The 16,850-nt window shown below is 37.5% G+C and overlaps 1 pseudogene; it reads left to right on the top strand.

Moving 5' to 3' along the window:
• The first annotated feature begins 2,232 nt into the window (after positions 1 to 2,232).
• The window catches only part of LOC149240291 (uncharacterized), a 33,623-nt pseudogene continuing 19,005 nt past the window's right edge, over positions 2,233 to 16,850 (top strand).

Here is a 16,850-nt window from a genome sequence, read left to right as displayed (position 1 = left end):
AATCTACCCTGACTGTCTCTAAATCTAGGCATAAATGAACATGATTTCTAACTGTGTTTTTGCTTGTTTTTGTTTATTGAATTTTTTCTTTTTAAATCCTTTAAGTACGCCTCCCCGGCAACGGCGCCAAAATGTAGTGTCCTATCTAGGGTGCTAGACTAGGCTATATTTATTATCGACCAGGATGCGTAGACTTAGAGGCATGCGTCTAAAGTATATAGACATAAAGGATTATTAGCTAAGTGGTTATGATGGTAGGTCACAGGACTTCTTTACGGAAGATTGAGGTATGTTACCTATCACCCAAACACTTAGGTCACTCAGTTAATCTACTTAATTACAACACTGTCACTCAATGCATTTACCAAATTAAAACACTGTGTATCACTTCAAACCAAGATTTCAATCTCCTTACAGAGACACCATGCATGAAACCCCTGTTCAGCAAATACTCAGCATTCACTAATATTCATGCAAGATAAAGACATATGGAAATCATAAACATACTTTGAAATGAAAGCAGAGTTCATGACATTGCTTTAAAAGACAACAAAGGATCGAATCCCTTACAGGATACGATTCACGATCTCAGTGATGAACTGTTCAAGCACTATCATAAACATAAACCATACGCATTCTATTGAAATCGAAAACCAATCTTAATTGCTATGCATATCATTTAATACCCTAAGTTGCGAATGAAAAGGAAATGACAGTATACCAGTTTAACGCAGGGCCCGTCCGCGTTCCAGAGGTATACTGGACTGTGATCAACCGATTATAAAATCAACGCAACAAGACAAAGATCGTGACTGCAACTGTGTTCTTGATATTAAGTTCAAACTCTGTTTTCAAACGATACAATGATAACCAACTAACTACTACACAGAACTGTGTTTACATATGTTTTTACAACCCTTACATTTCGAAAACGAATGTACATTCATGATGTGGCTGTTGCCGCTTTTATCATGTCGAGATTTTTAAAATGTTTCTATCCTAAACTGATTTCAAAAAGGAACAAAACTAAATCAATTTATAATGTTATGTTGTTGCTGCCTTTGTCGCCAACATGCTATACTTTGACCATCGTTGACCGCGCATGTAGGAGGGTCGATTCTGCTGTAGGATAGGTATTCGTCCATGCTTGGACATTCTAGTTTTCATCCCTACCCTTCGCTCTAGCCTAGCTGTCATGCCACATGTCAAACAATGAACCAATTACAAGATGTTGGAACTTCCTGTAGTTATTTTACCAAAAATTCCTAATTCTTTAACATAAAACTCCTAAATCAACTTCAATGCATTTTAATAACTATAGGACTATTAACTAATCAATTTTCAAGGAATCTAAGAGATATATGATGGAAAGAAGTAGGCAAATGATATGTTTTAGGAGGAAAAAGGAGGTCATGGGATGGTACCAACAATATGGTAGCCAAATCACCAAATGAAGCAAAGGTGCCCCCTGGGAGTTCAATGTACCATTTAGTTGCATTCCCAGTTAGGGTACATTGAAATAATCTCAACCTGATTGAATCATCTATCAGGGAGTTCAACGAACACCATAAATGGAAAGTGGTTATATGGTCGCCCGAATCTTCACCAGTCTTCCCTTCGAATTCGAGTATGTCCGACGAAAGTTTGGTTGGAACTGGAGGCCAAGCTGGGTTGTATCAGATTGGATCATTAGTCAACTTTGATAGATCTGGCAAGTTTAAAGTTTCCAGGAAAGATAAGCGCAGAGGACCTTGAGGATTCCACCCGATCTAGGCATAATTTCCAACGTTCTGAAAATAATACCCTGCATTTGTGAAGGCACTAGGTTTCCTTAAGTAGTTCGTAGAAAAACCTAAACCATAAGGAAAACCTTGTCGCCCAGAAAAAATCGGAGTTTGTCCAACTCCTGCCAAAAATTTTCCATATCTAGTGAAGTTTCCCCCTAGAGAGGTGTTGAATGGAGCAGAGATCCCTTGGTAAGGGTTCCATGCATTTGAAAAGGGAGAAAAACTATAGAATGAACTCACGAAGGAATACGACATATTCCCTTGTTGGATGAAAGAGAACTGATTCCCTGTTCCAAGTCTGCTAACATTTGGGTTAGTCTATCCTTGGAAAGGATTATAAATTTGACCCATGGAGGGAGAAGGTATTTATCCTAAATATGGGTTACAATGTGGTATATGACCACTCCCAAAAGGGAAACCCTGAAAAGACGCTGACCCACTCGTCATGGAAGTCATAGACGTGGAAGCAACGGATGGAAAACTTAATGGAACTGAAGGAATTACACTGGTAGGCATTCCAAAGGGGAAAGAACCAGTGTTGGAGGCAAAATCTTGGGTGCCCCCACCCGAAGATCGAATGGAGGTAGAGAAAAAAATTGCAGCGTTAGGAGTGATTGAAGGTATGGAAATTGTACCTTCTCCTTGTACTGATAAAGGAGTTTGTACACTAGTAGCACTCATGGTTCAAACCATGCTCCCAGTAGTGGTCATCAAAGGAAAAGATTGATATAGACCAAGGCTCAAAGGCCTGTGGGTTGGAGTCCCGACATATAATAAAATGTCTGTATAATCGGGAGGAAGAGGAGAAGAAGGAATCAAAGGAGACTCAGGGAGTTCTTCAACCTCTATAATGTCTTCCGATTGGAAGAGGAATCTAGAAAGTACTGGAGCGTTCCTCTCCAAATCTCGATGTACATCAGGTCTATTCTATGAATCAATAGCTTGAACCAGAGAATCAATATTCGTTTCTTCTGCTGCCACTGAATGGAAATCACCGGCAGAATTGCTCCAACACCTTCTAGAAAAAGGCTCAGCACTCATAGGTGATAGCTTGCGAAGCCTCCTAGACCGACGAACTGGTCAATCAACCACTTTTAATCATTTTAAGGGAACTAATTAAAGACTTAAATTTTTTTATAAAGCTATGCCAACTAGGAGAAAAGAGAGCTCTCTAACAAAATTCCATAGAAGATACAGTAAATCAAGCAACTTCCAAGTATTTTTTCTCTGGGTGATGAGGACCAGGCAGCAAAATACAAGAAAGTGAAATCAAGGACCTTCCGAAGATAGTCTAGGATAATGACGACCCAGGCCTACCAGTGAAGGTAACAGAAACAGTTACCCTGACCTCCAAACAAAATCCTTTGTTGATGCAAGCACCCAAGCTTCGCAAGGGTACCCTCCAAAAGTACTAATGAATGTGATGCAACATCTGCCTCAGGTGCCGCAGGATTCCCCTTCACAACCACCTATGTTATCCCTAGGAATAAAAACTATGGGCACCATTTCGTATCAAAATTCGGGTGGAACAGTCTCGGGGCAGGATCCAACAAGTAGGAGAGGATGTATCTCTCTTCCTTGTCTTCACTCTCCATCGTGCTTGACTCCCAATCACGGAGCTTTCCCAGTCTTTATAATGACATTGGATTTCACTCATTATTCAACATATATGTTTAATAAGTTGAGTGGCCTTGGAGAGTTAACTCTCCACTCATCTATTCCAAGGCCCTAAAGAGATAGACTTGTTGGTATAATTAATGACAAATTAAAAAATGTTCTAGTTCTTTTTAATTAAGTGCTCGATTTTAAAAGGTTGTTCTTTAGGTCACATGTACAATGAGAGTGAAAGTTATGGAGTTTTGACACAAAAGATGTAAAAAATATGATGTAGGTTAACCTGATAATGCAATATACATCAAAGCAGAATACTATAACCTACTTCTACTATCAATTTGCGGAAGCTTAAAGATCGAGCTGAACAATATAACTAGAAGAAGAAGAATCAATGGCACAATACACATGAAAATACTTTGGTGAAAGCCTCAACTAAAAACCCCACACTATTGTATTATCATACATGGTGGAAATACATAAGAATTATACAAAGCCTTAACTCTCACAGCTAGCCAGCTCTCAGTACAATCCTCACAGATGCTCACAGGCAATCTTGGCTTCTCTCCAGCCTTTCTCTCTGCCCTCCAAGCTCATATTTCCTTGCGGATTTCCTTGTGGATGATTCTCCTTTTACCAAGTGGAACACCTCCTCCAAAGTGCACAATCCTCAAGGATGAATCCTTGAATGCATGCATGAGTTTTCTTTATAAGAAAACACATGCAACTGATAGTACACTGTCCTTGAACATTAATTTCAACTAAGTATTTCTCAAAATAGACATGCATGAGTTTATGATGAGGGAATCTTCAGTTAACTGGAGTAGCACTAGTTCAGTGCATTAATGCATCAACTGACTGTTAACTCACTATTAGTTCCTCAAACAGTTTGGAACTAATTTAACTAGAATTAACTCAATAAACTGAGTTAACTAATTACGACTCAAATATAACTCAATCTTATCTCCTTAATTTAAGGGATAACTCTTGCATGACTTCAGAAATACTTCTAACTTGAATTTCCCCAACTAATTAATTTAAAATTAATTAATTAATTATTTCCAAGTAGCAGTTAAGACTAAATTCGATTTTAATTCACAATTTAATTTAAGGACAAATTAAATTGGAATATTCTTGTTGCCATATTTCAACAAAAGAAATCAATAGAAACTTAGCTATATGAAAATGAAACTATTTTCTTCGATGAAAAGATATTTCTACTTGGTTCTATGAAAAACTTATATAAGCAAAAAAAAAAAAAACATTTTTCAGAAACATGCTCCACACACTCAAAATCTAACAAAAAGACTAAAAATGCTTACAGTGCAAACTAACCTAATGCAAACTATAATGTTGATGCAAGATCCTATGAATGCTCATATAATAAGAAAATGTGTTTCTTTACAAGATCAATAGGCCAACTTGACTACAAAGAGGGCATACATTCAATGAAAAGATTCCCTTGAAACCAAGCAAAACCAATCGAAAAAGTTCACAATTGCTCAAAAACAACCAAGAAACCAAAAAGAAAACTGAAAGAAAAAGAAAGACAAGAACTATGTTTTTGTCATTTTCTTTTTAAAATAACCCAAAGAAATTTTTTAGACAACAAAAGACTACTAAACTTCAAAGACCAAAAACAAGCATAAAGAGTCCCAAAATTCACAAGTTATGCACATCACCTATGTAGTGAAACTTGGAACAATAAAGGACTACAAACTTGCATAGATTGATCCGAACAACAGTACAAAAAACTTCAACAAACCAAAAGAAAGTTGAGAAAGACATTCAAGATTGCCAAAGAGGCACTCAAAAACCATGAAAAACAAAATAGGTCAACCAAAAAGGGAAAGCAAAGTAAAGCAATCTGAAAATTGGGTTATAAACAAAACTACAATCAGTTTCTTGTTTCGTAAATTCAGAACAACCAAGAACTTCCACAAGAAGCCTTGAACCCAAAGCCAAAACTGAAACCTTACTCAAAAAGCAAACCCTAGGATAACTACGTTTTTCAACAAGAGGAAGATTAGAAATTGAAAACTTGCAAGAAAGCAAAGCTTCACTGACAGTGAATGACAAGAAAATAGAAAATAACACCAGGCAACAATCTTAGATGGGCCAAAGATTTTGAAAAATTAATTGAAAATAAGGTATATGCGACTGTGTAAAAACACAGAATCGTGTATACGCAACTAAAACAGATGAAACTCGCATATACGCGAGTCTATTTGAAGAAACTAGCGTGTATATGCTACTGTGTCCTCTGATAAAAGCGTATATAAAGCTAAATCAAGAAAAAATAAAAAAATCCAGGAAATTAGTCAGTTATGACTACCTCTCATGGACATGGTCATACATGAATGACTTACTTAACGCAGTTGAATCCCAAAATGATATCTATTATAATGCACTGTGTAAACCCCCATACTTAAAAAAAAAAAAAAAATCCAGGCCTGATCCAAAAGATTAGACTTGATGCCCAGGAAGTAAAAAGGTCATAGACACTGTAAAAACAAGAAACCAATCAAACGGGCCCTGATCAAGGAGAAACAACCCAATCTAGGAAAAACAAGAATGTTTTCCCTAGCGGAGTCACCAATTTTGTTACGGGTAAATTCACCCTAGGGTGTTGGGTTGAGAACCCCAACAGAGCAGAGGTCTTACAGCATAAAGAGGCATGAAAATAGACAATCCTAATACTTAAACTACTGAAGTAGGAAGAAGAGGTATTACCCGGAGGTCCTATGTTTGAGGTCGTTCCCATAGGGTCCAAACCCTATGCTTATTCCAATGCTTTAGAACCTACAACTCATTCAAGCAAAACATATACAACAACAGTAATAGAAAGCATGTTCATGATATAGATATTAGGTCATATAAGCATGTAAGAAAATAAGCATTAACATAAGATTTCATAGGAAAATCATAACATAGATTAATGCATTAAGACCTTAAATATCAAGAACAAAACAACACATCTTTATTGATGTAAGCTAAAGAAAGTACAGAAGAACTACAACCTGAGTCGTCCGCCGACCCCAAGCGAAACCGTCCTTTGGATCCGTCCTGCCCGGGCCTCAGCAATCCTCCTCCATAGGTATACACAAGGATGTCATAAAGGGATGAAGGACATATTAAGAAGGAAACAGATGTTTCCTATGACTTGGGAGTGCAGAAGACATAGGGATTTCTTCAGACTTGATCGGGGATGTAATCAACTATAATATCAATATCTAATCCTTTCTCCTCCTTTAGGCCTTCCCATGGAGGTCTATTTATACTTCTCCAAATTAGTTTTTCAGTTGGGAAACAGTTGGGCCATGGGCTACAATAGGTGAGTAACAGGTAAAACCAGTAAACTCCGCCCGAATTTAAGGAGATTATATATTTTTTAATTTTTTAACACATATACGTGGGTTAAGTATAGACTGACCCGTGTGTACACGCTTTTTATACAGGGCAAAACAACGTATGGGATTTAAAACATTGTTTTTTAGATTTTGGACCAAGTCTGGAAGGGAAGGGTTGCCCTAGGCCATAACACAGAGCATCAAATCTACACACTTCCCAAAGGTACACTAGAGCAAGTTGACACATGCAAAGGGTGTACTTTGGAAAAATGCACCAAATCTTCCTTCACAACAAAGATAGTCGAGCACATGCAATCCTGGATCGAGTCCAATCAAATGTGTGTGGACCGTTCTTGACAGTATCCACGACCAAGCATAGGTATTATGTTATATTTGTTGATGATTTTTCTCATAAATGTTGGATATTCTTCATGCAGAAGAAAGATTATACTTTTGCAAAGTTTTTTGAATTTAAAGCATCGATCGAGAAAGATACATGCAGGAAGGTTAAAGCTCTCAGGAGTCATAATGGTAGAGAGTATGTGTCGAATGATTTTAAAAACTTTTGTGCGGTAGAAGGCATTTGATGAGAGATAAAAACACCTCATAACCCGCAATAGAATCGGGTAGCTTAAAGGAAGAATAGAAGCATAGTAGGGGCAGCAAGAGCAACGTCGCATGATCAGGGCCTACCACTACACTTGTGGGCAGAGGCATGCAACACAACCATTTATTTGCAAAACAAAATCCCTAATCAAATTCTTGGGATAAGTACATTGGAAGAGGATTTTTCAGGGAAGAGACCAGATATGAGTCACTTCAGGATTTTTGGTTCATTAATCTACTTCCATGTAATCAAATATTCACGGAAGAAGCTTAAGCCAACAACAGAGTTGGGAATATTTTTGGGGTACACTGATACACCTCACAACTATCGGGTCTACTTGCCAACCAACAGGATAACATTGGTTCGCATGGATGTAAAATTCGATGAAGAGAAGACCATGAGATGTTCCCTTGAGATGGAGCTTCAACTACATGTGGTTGAGTAGCTTTTAACTCCTAAGGAGGAACCTCAGATTGATGTGGAGCAGCCACATGAAAAGGATCAGGGAGTGGAGACACCCACTCATGCAAGGTCTTCCAAAGATGGGAAAAAGTGAACCAGAGAGGTTGACAAGTTATTACATGATGCGAGAGAGAATGTGGGAGCACCCACATCATAACGCGGGCAGAGGAGGTCACCAGAGAGGTATACTGGATACATGGCTCTTATGAGCTGATGTGTAGAGATAGATCCATCCTCTTTTGAGGAAGCAGTGCAATAACCGGTTTGGGTTGATGCCATGGTTGAGGAGTATGACTCCATTGTCAGGAACAGCGTTTGGGATGTGGTCCCAAGACCAACGGAAAATTCAATGGTGAGTTCCTGATGGATTTACAAGGTAAAGCAAGTAGCGGATGGTAGTGTGGAGAAACATAAGGCCAGGTTTGTAGCTCAAGGATTTCCTTAGGTGGAGGGGATTAATTATGATGAGACTTTTGCTCCTGTTGCAAGGTACTCATCCATGAGATCCATTTTGGCATTGTCAACGCAAATGGGATGGAAGATACATCAAATGGATGTAAAGACAACATTCCTTAGTGGCATGATTGAGGAAGAGGTATATATTGAGGAGCCTGAAGGTTTTGAGACCTTCAACCGAGAGTCGCATGTGTGCCAACTCAAACGAGCGTTGTATGGGTTGAAGAAAGCACCTCATGCTTGGTACGCCAAGATCAATAGCTACTTCACCAGGTTGGGCTTCACCAAAAGTGAAGAGGATGTGAACCTGAACCTTTACCATATTGTGGTTGAAGGTAAATTGTTGATTATTATTTTATATGTCGACGATTTGATTCTGACATATGATGATAAGTTTATCAAGCCTTGCAAAGAGTGCCTTGCAAGATATTTTGAAATGAAGGACTTGGGGCTCATGCACTACTTTCTGGGCATGGAAGTATGGCAAGGTGATGAGGACCTTTTTTTCTCTCAGGGAAAGTATGCCAACAAGATACTAAAAAGGTTCGATGTGGAGAGTAGTAAACCCATGGATACTCCTCTAGTAGGTAACTAGAGGAAGGAGGATTCTAATTTTGGTGAAGTAGTGGAAGCTACTATTTATAGGTAGCTTGTGGCTTCTCTCATGTATTTGGTGAAGACATGACCAGACATGTGCTATGCATTTAACCAGCTTAGTCAAGCGATGGTTAAGCTGACAAAGCTACATTTGGAAGGCAGCCAAGCATGTGTTGAGATATCTCAGAGACACTACTCAATATAGTTTATGGTACAGATGGACAAAGGGAGTGAAGCTTAAAGGCTTAACTGATGCATAAAGGGAAGGAATTCAATCTGAAAAGAAGAGCACATTAGGAGGGATCTTCAGTATTGGGTCAACAACTATTTATTGGTACAACAGGAAACAAAGATTAGTTGCACTCAGTTCAACAGAGGCAGAGTACATGGTTTCTTGTCAAGAAAATTGTGAGGCTATTTGGATGAGGAAGAGTCTGGTTGGTTTATTTGGTCAGCAGATGGATCTAACTATGATTTACTATGACAATCAGAGTTGTATCAAACTCTCCAAAAATCCAGTTTATCATGATCGGTCCAAGCATATTGATATCTGGTATCATCATCTTCGAGATTGTGTTCAGAGGAGAATTATGTTGTTGGAGTACATTCCCACAGAGGAGCAAGATGCAGATATTTTGACAAAGGCATAGTCAGGATGCAAATTCGAGATTCACAAAGACATAATCAGGGTAGTTGATAATCCCTTTCTTGTAGTGAGGGAGAGTTAAAAATATCAACAAGAAATTCCAATTTAATTTGTCCTTGAATTAAATTGTGAATTAAATCGAAATTATATTCTCGTAGCAACTTGTAATAGTTAATTAAGCTAAATTGACTTAATTGACTTAGGAAATTCAATTTGTAAGTCTATCTGGAGTCATGTAGAGTGATCCCTAAGTTTTAGCGGCCTAAGTTGAGTTCTTTGGAGTTGTAATTGGATAACTCAATCTAATTGAGTTATAGACAATTAAACTAGTTCTAACTATCGGAGGAACTAGTAGAGGACTAGTAGTGGATTACTGCACCAGTGCATCACCAGTACCTCATCTGAAATGGACCAAATTAGTAATGTTGTGTTAATTCCCCATTCAGAATAAAACCCAAGATGCCTATCATTTTCTTATCAAGTGCTTAAGGATTCACCATTTTTTCTTAATTAACTGATTCCCATGAGCCTTTCTTATGTAAACATTATAAATAATTTAACATAAAACATATGTTGAACAACAACAAAATAATAGCAAATACCATCAAAATACAACACACAACACAAAGATTTGATGAGGAGTTCATCCCTCCTGGGCTACGTCTCCTTGGTCCAACTTCCAATGCTTGGGCCTCTCTATTATGCTCCAAATTACAACAAAAGTGTGTTTACAATGCTCAAATGCCTCTGAAACTTGTCTCAATGAGTTCAGAATAGCCAAAACTGCTAGAATTGACTCTTTTTTGTAACCCATTTGGATAAGAACTGAAGAAGTTATGACCTCTCCCAATTCTCCCACTATTCATTCCACAAATTGCTCCAAAACTGACAGGAACCATATTTTCGCTCCAAAATCCGCTAACCGAGCGAGAATTTTGTTGCATGGCGGGCCATAAACTGTCAACTGATCTTATCAGAAATTGCAATTGGCAAGTGCTGCAGGGTTATGGTCTGTGAATAAAACAGGGATTTTTGATTGCGATATTAGCGGACCCGACCACACTATAAAACGGAATTGATAAATATATCGCATCCGAGAATTTATCACAATCGGTGGAGAACTGGCCAGTAGTCATAAAACAAGACTCTTTTTTCTGCGATCTGTGATCGATCACATCATAACCCGGGTACGCTAGGGCCTGATTTCCATTGTACTTCCCTTTGTCGATCTGCGATTTTCGATTTATCGTATCACAACCTCTCTATGCTCAGGGGCCGATTCTATAACACCTTTCTGCCTACAACTGCAACTTGTGATATGTGGGGGCCAATGTCGGCCTGCCACTTGGTGCCTCCTCATTCGCTGAAGACCTTGCCACATCATCCAATCCTTCCATGTAGAAAAGTCAAACTTGAACTTTGACTTCCTCTAACTTCTGCATATGAGCTCGGATTTGAGTTTCATTCACACCATTGGATTCAAAATGACGAGCTCTTTGATCTGAAGCTAAGATTAACAAAATTATGACACTTTGATTTTTGAGCATAATTTTGAGCACGAGATCACTCCTCCCCACTGGAAGCTTTTGGACCCCAAAAGGATCACTTTCAATTGTTCAGCAGGTGAGGGTACAGTTCCCTCACCTTCCCCTCTTCAATCCATTTGGCCTTTGATGGATTTGTACCTTTGAGACCCACTCGAATATAATCAACATTTCCCCTCTTTGATGACCTCGTTCTTTTGTCAATTATGGTGTCTTGCTGAAGCTCATCAAGAAATTCTGGAGAAAAATATTCAATTGATGGAATCCGTACACTTTCTCCTTGATCTTCAATCAAAGGAGGCTCATACAATCTCAAATTTTCAACATTAACAACGGAATAAATTTGCATATATGAAGGAAAATCAAGCTTGAAAGCATTATTACCAATCTTTTCCAGAATTTTAAATGGACCATAACAGATTGGTTTCAGCTTTTTACCTTCATCTTGAAGCCTTTCCTTGCTAATGTAAAGCCAAACTTCATCACCTACTTGAAATTGATGATCCACACGATGCTTATCATGCCTTGCCTTATACTTGCATTGACTCTTTTCTAGTTGTTCTTGAACTGTTTGGTGAATCCACTAAATTTTCTCAACGAATTTCTTTGCTCTATCTATGTCGCTATGTCCATGTACAGCTACATCTTTCTCAAAGATGAAATCCAAAGGTGATTTAGGAAAATAATCAAGGCATGCCTCAAAAGGCGAAGTTAGAGTAGAAGAGTGTTTTTCTCGGTTGTAAGCAGGTTGAATATAATGCAACTGTTCATCCCACAACTTAGGATGTTTGATACAATATCCTCTTAGCAAATGAATAATTTTCTTATTAACCACTTCAATTTGACCATTTTTTTTTTTTTTTCTGGATGGAAGGTTGTACATTTTTCAACTTGGTGTCCATCAAGTTCCATAAATTTGACCAAAAATTCCCAACAAATCAGGAATTATAATCACTTACAATAGAAGTAAGTAATCCAAAATGAACCCATACAGTTTGAAAGAAAAGTTGAGTTTTTTGTTCAGTGGCAATTTGTTTTTTACAAGGCATTAATATGCCATCTTGTTGAACCTATCCACAACTACGTACAAATAATCATGACCTTTTCTTGATAAAGGAAGACCTCCTACAAAATCCATAGAAACACTCTCCCATGGACGTGAAGGAACTAGAATTGGTGTGTACACTCCTAGTTTCCTATTACTAGGCTTATTGACTACACATAATGAACAACCTCTGATAAAACGTGACACACTTTAAAGCATACGAGGCCAGTAAAAATACCTCTGAAGATTTGCCACTATTTTACTTACACTTAAATGTCTAGCAATAAGAAAAGTGTGTGCTTCCCTTGTGACATTTACTCTCTCTCCCCGTGGAACACAAGTTTTCCCAAATTATACAACGGATTATCATGTACATGGTAGTCTAATTCCTCAACTTGGTGACCTTGACTCAAGTTTGAATATACATCTTGAAAGTCAGCATCATGCACGTATTTTTTAACATAACTTTCAGGAAAAACAGAATGATTCTTAAGTAAAATGGATACATTAACAACCGGTCTATAAATAATATGAACAAGTCTGTTATAAATACCTTTCTTGTACCTAATTACCAAGTGGAATCGCTATAAGAATCCAATCCAACGAAAGTGACTTGATTGCTACAATTTTGTTTGAGATTGCAGATATTGCAAAGGTTGATGATTGGTGTGAATAATGGTTTCTTTTCCCATTAAGTAATGCTTCCATTTCTTCACACTTTGCACCAATGCATAAAGCTCTTTATCATATGTAGGATAGTTAATAAAAGAACCATAAAAAAATTCAGAATGAAATGAAATGGGCTTACCATGATGTAAAAGAACCACACCCATGGCGTAGTCACTTGCATCTGTCTGTATTTCGAATGGTTGTTTCAAAACCGGCAATGCTAAAATTGGGGCTGAACTGATAATTTGTTTTAAAGCATCGAATGCTTTTTTATGCTTGCCTCCCCACTGGAAGACAACCTTCACGCTAGTCAAAGCATGTAGTGGAGCTGCTATGGATGATAAATTGACAATGAACTTCCTCCAGTACTGCGCTGCTCCCAGAAAACTCCTTACTTATGTGACTAATTTGGGTATTGGCCAATTCACAATGACCGAAACTTTAGATGGGTCAATCTTCAGCTCACCTCCTCCAACTATGTGGCCCAAATACACTAAGGAAGTTTTCCCGAATTCACATTTAGACATCTTCAGAAATAATTGTTCTTTTTTTAAGACATCCAACACTTTCCTCCCATGTTTGACATGCTCTTCTCATGATTTGTTGAATATCAAAATATCATCTAAATAGATAATTACAAACTCATCAAGAAAGGATCATAAAACATCATTCATAACTCTCATGAATGTAGATGGAGTGTTGCAAAGACCGAAAGACATAACCAACCACTCAAACAATCCCTTTTTAGTTTTAAAAGAAGTCTTCCAAATATCCTCCTTAGCTATTCTAACTTGATGATATCCACTTCTCAAGTCTATTTTAGTGAAATATTTTGCATTCTTCAACTAATCTAGCAAATCATCTATTCTGGGCAGTGGGTATCGATTCTTTATGGTAATTTTATTCAAAGCTCGATAATCTACACACATGTGCCAGGTTCCATATTTCTTGGGTAGCAAAACAATTGGTGAACCACATGGCGAAGTAGAGGGACTAATTACACCTTTATCTAACAATTTCTGGACGTGTTTCTTAATTTCTAAACTTTCCAGAATTGACATTAGATACATAACAATATTTGGGATGGACAATCTTGTTGTAGCTAAATTTCGTGTTGAAATCCCCTTTTTGGTGGAAATCCCTTTGATTCTTGAAACACATCTCCATATTGATTGACCACATCAACCAATTTGTCTTTCAGCTTCACGTCATAGCATGCATAGGATTCACACTCCGTGCCATTCTTCTGCTTGATCATAAGGAGCACAAGATTCTTGTTGGAATTGACCAGTCAAATTATTTTCCCTACACTTGCTAAAGACATATTAAGCTTTCTAAGATGGGTTCTCACAATATACTCCACTCCATCTTTGAAAAAATGATATTTGTTCTCAAATATATGGAAAATGACTTTATGGTCATACAGATACAGGCTTCCCAACACAATTCCAAAAATATCCAGTAGCACTACATCTAATTCGACTTCATCAATGAAATTGGCAGTAATATCAAACATGAAAAACACATTTCCTTGTGACCTAGAGATTTGCATCCTTGTTTATCCAACCCAACGAATACGGTTTATGATGAGGAACGGTTTCCAAATTCAACTTCTTGACCAAGTCTATAGAAATTAAATTTTCCTGGGATCCACTGTCAAACAACGTATCAATCTTGGTGTGCTTGAAAATAACTCTGATATGGAACAAATCAATTATGTTTTCTTCATTTGAAGCATTGTTTGAGTTATTTCTGCGCTGGTGCTTGCCATGACTTCCTCTTTGCTTCTTTTTTTCCATGACTTTTCAATTAGTGATTGTGGTTGCAATCTTTGTTTCATCACCTAAGTTGGAACCCAAGACTTGTTGTACATCAATGTTTGTCTTATGTTTCCCTTTATTGTTAAATTTCTTCGGTCTTAATTCAGGATGAAGCTTCCAGCAATGCGCTTCATTATGGCCCTCTTTGGAACAATTCTCTCACACGAGTTTCTCCCCTTCTTTCTTAACAAAAGAATTTTTCTTCTGCTTTCCTTTAGATTTCTTTCCTTTTTTAACACTCTGGAATGGCTTTGTTATAAATACCTTTTTTGTACCTAATTACCAAGTGGAATTGTTGTAAGAATCCCATCCAACGAAAGTGCCTTGATTGTTGCAATTTTGTTTGAGATTGCGGATATTGCAAAGGTTGATGATCGGTGTGAATAATGGTTTCTTTTCCCATTAACTAATGCTTCCATTTCTTCACACTTTGCCCCAATGCATAAAGATCTTTATCATATGTAGGATAGTTAATAACAACACCATTAAAAATCTCATAATGAAATGAAATGGGCTTACCATGATGTAAAAGAACTACACCCATGGTGTAGTCACTTGCATCTGTTTGTATTTCAAATGGTTGTTTCAAATCCAGTAATGCTAAAACTGGGGCTAAACTAATCTTTTGTTTTAAAGCATCAAATGCTTTTTTTTGTTTGCCTCCCCACTAGAATACAACCTTCATGTTGGTCAAAGCATGTAGTGGAGCTGCTATGGAAGAGAAACAGGCAATGAACTTCCACCAGTACTGCACTACTCCCAGAAAACTCCTTACTTCTATGACTGATTTGGGCATTGGTCAATTCACAATGACTGAAACTTTAGAGGGGTCAATCTCCAGCTCAACTCCTCCAACTATGTGACCCAAATACACTAAGGAAGTTTTCCCGAATTCACATTTAGACATCTTTAGAAATAATTGTTCTTTCTTTAAGACATCCAACACTTTCCTCACATGCTTGACATGCTCTTCTCGTGATTTGTTGAATATAAAAATATAATCTAAATAGACAATTACAAACTCATCAAGAAAGGATCTTAAAACATCATTCATAACTCTCATGAATGTAGCTGGAGCATTGCAAAGACCGAAAGGCATAACCAGCCATTCAAACAATCCCTATTTGGTTTTAAAAGTAACCTTCCAAATATCTTCCTCATCTATTCTAACTTGATGATATCCACTTCTCAATTCTAATTTAGTGAAATATTTTGCATGCTTCAACTGATCTAGAAAATCATCTATTCTGGGCAATGGGTATCGATTCTTTATGGTAATTTTATTCAAAGCTCGATAATCTACACACATGCGCCAAGTTCCATTTTTCTTGGGTACCAAAACAATTGGTGAACCAAATGGCAAAGTAGAGGGACAAATTACACCTTTATCTAACAATTCCTGGACTTGTTTCTTAATTTCTAAACTTTCCATAATTAACATTCGATATATACCGATATTTCACAATGGACAATCTTGTTGTAGCTGAATTTCGTGCTAATTCCCCTTTTTGGTGGCAATCCCTTTGGTTCTTGACACACATCTCCATATTGATTGACCACATCAACCAATTCAGCTTTCAACTTCACGTCACAACCTGCAAAGGGTTCATGCTCCGTGTCATTCTTCTACTTGATCATAAGGAGCATAAGATTTTTACTGGAATTGACCAATCGTTTCATTTTCCCTGTGCTTGCTAAAGATAGATTAAGCTTTATACAATGGGCTCTCACAATATACTCCACTCCATCTTTGAACAAATGATATTTGTTCTCAAATTCTATGGAAAACGACTTTCCGGTCATATAGATATGGGCTTCCCAACACAATTCAGAAATATCCAGCAAGACTACATCTAATTCGACTTCATCAACGAAATTGGCAGTGATAGCAAACCTGAAAATGCATTTCCTTATGACCTAAATATTTGCATCCTTGGTTATCCAACCCAATGGATATCGTTTATGGTGAGGCACAATTTCCAAATTCAACTTCTTGACCAAGTTTGTAGAAATTAAATTTTCCTGGGATCCACTGTCAAGCAACGTATCAATGTTGGTGTGTTTGGAAATAATTCTGATATGGAACAACTCAATTATGTTTTCTTCATTTGAACCATTGTTGGAGTTATTTGTTGCGCTGGTGCTTGCCACGGCTTCCTCTTTTCTTGTTTTTTCCACGACTTTTCCTTTAGTGACTGTGGCTGCAATCTTTGTTTCATCACCTGAGTCGGAACCCAAGTCTTGTTGTACAACAAT

This window comes from Pinus tabuliformis, chromosome 8 (assembly GCF_031772625.1).
Source record: "Pinus tabuliformis cultivar Carrire ecotype Pingquan chromosome 8, CPIR1, whole genome shotgun sequence".
Lineage (NCBI taxonomy): Eukaryota > Viridiplantae > Streptophyta > Pinopsida > Pinales > Pinaceae > Pinus > Pinus tabuliformis.
Note: the sequence above shows the minus strand (reverse complement) of the source record. Positions and strands in the feature narration are given on the sequence as shown.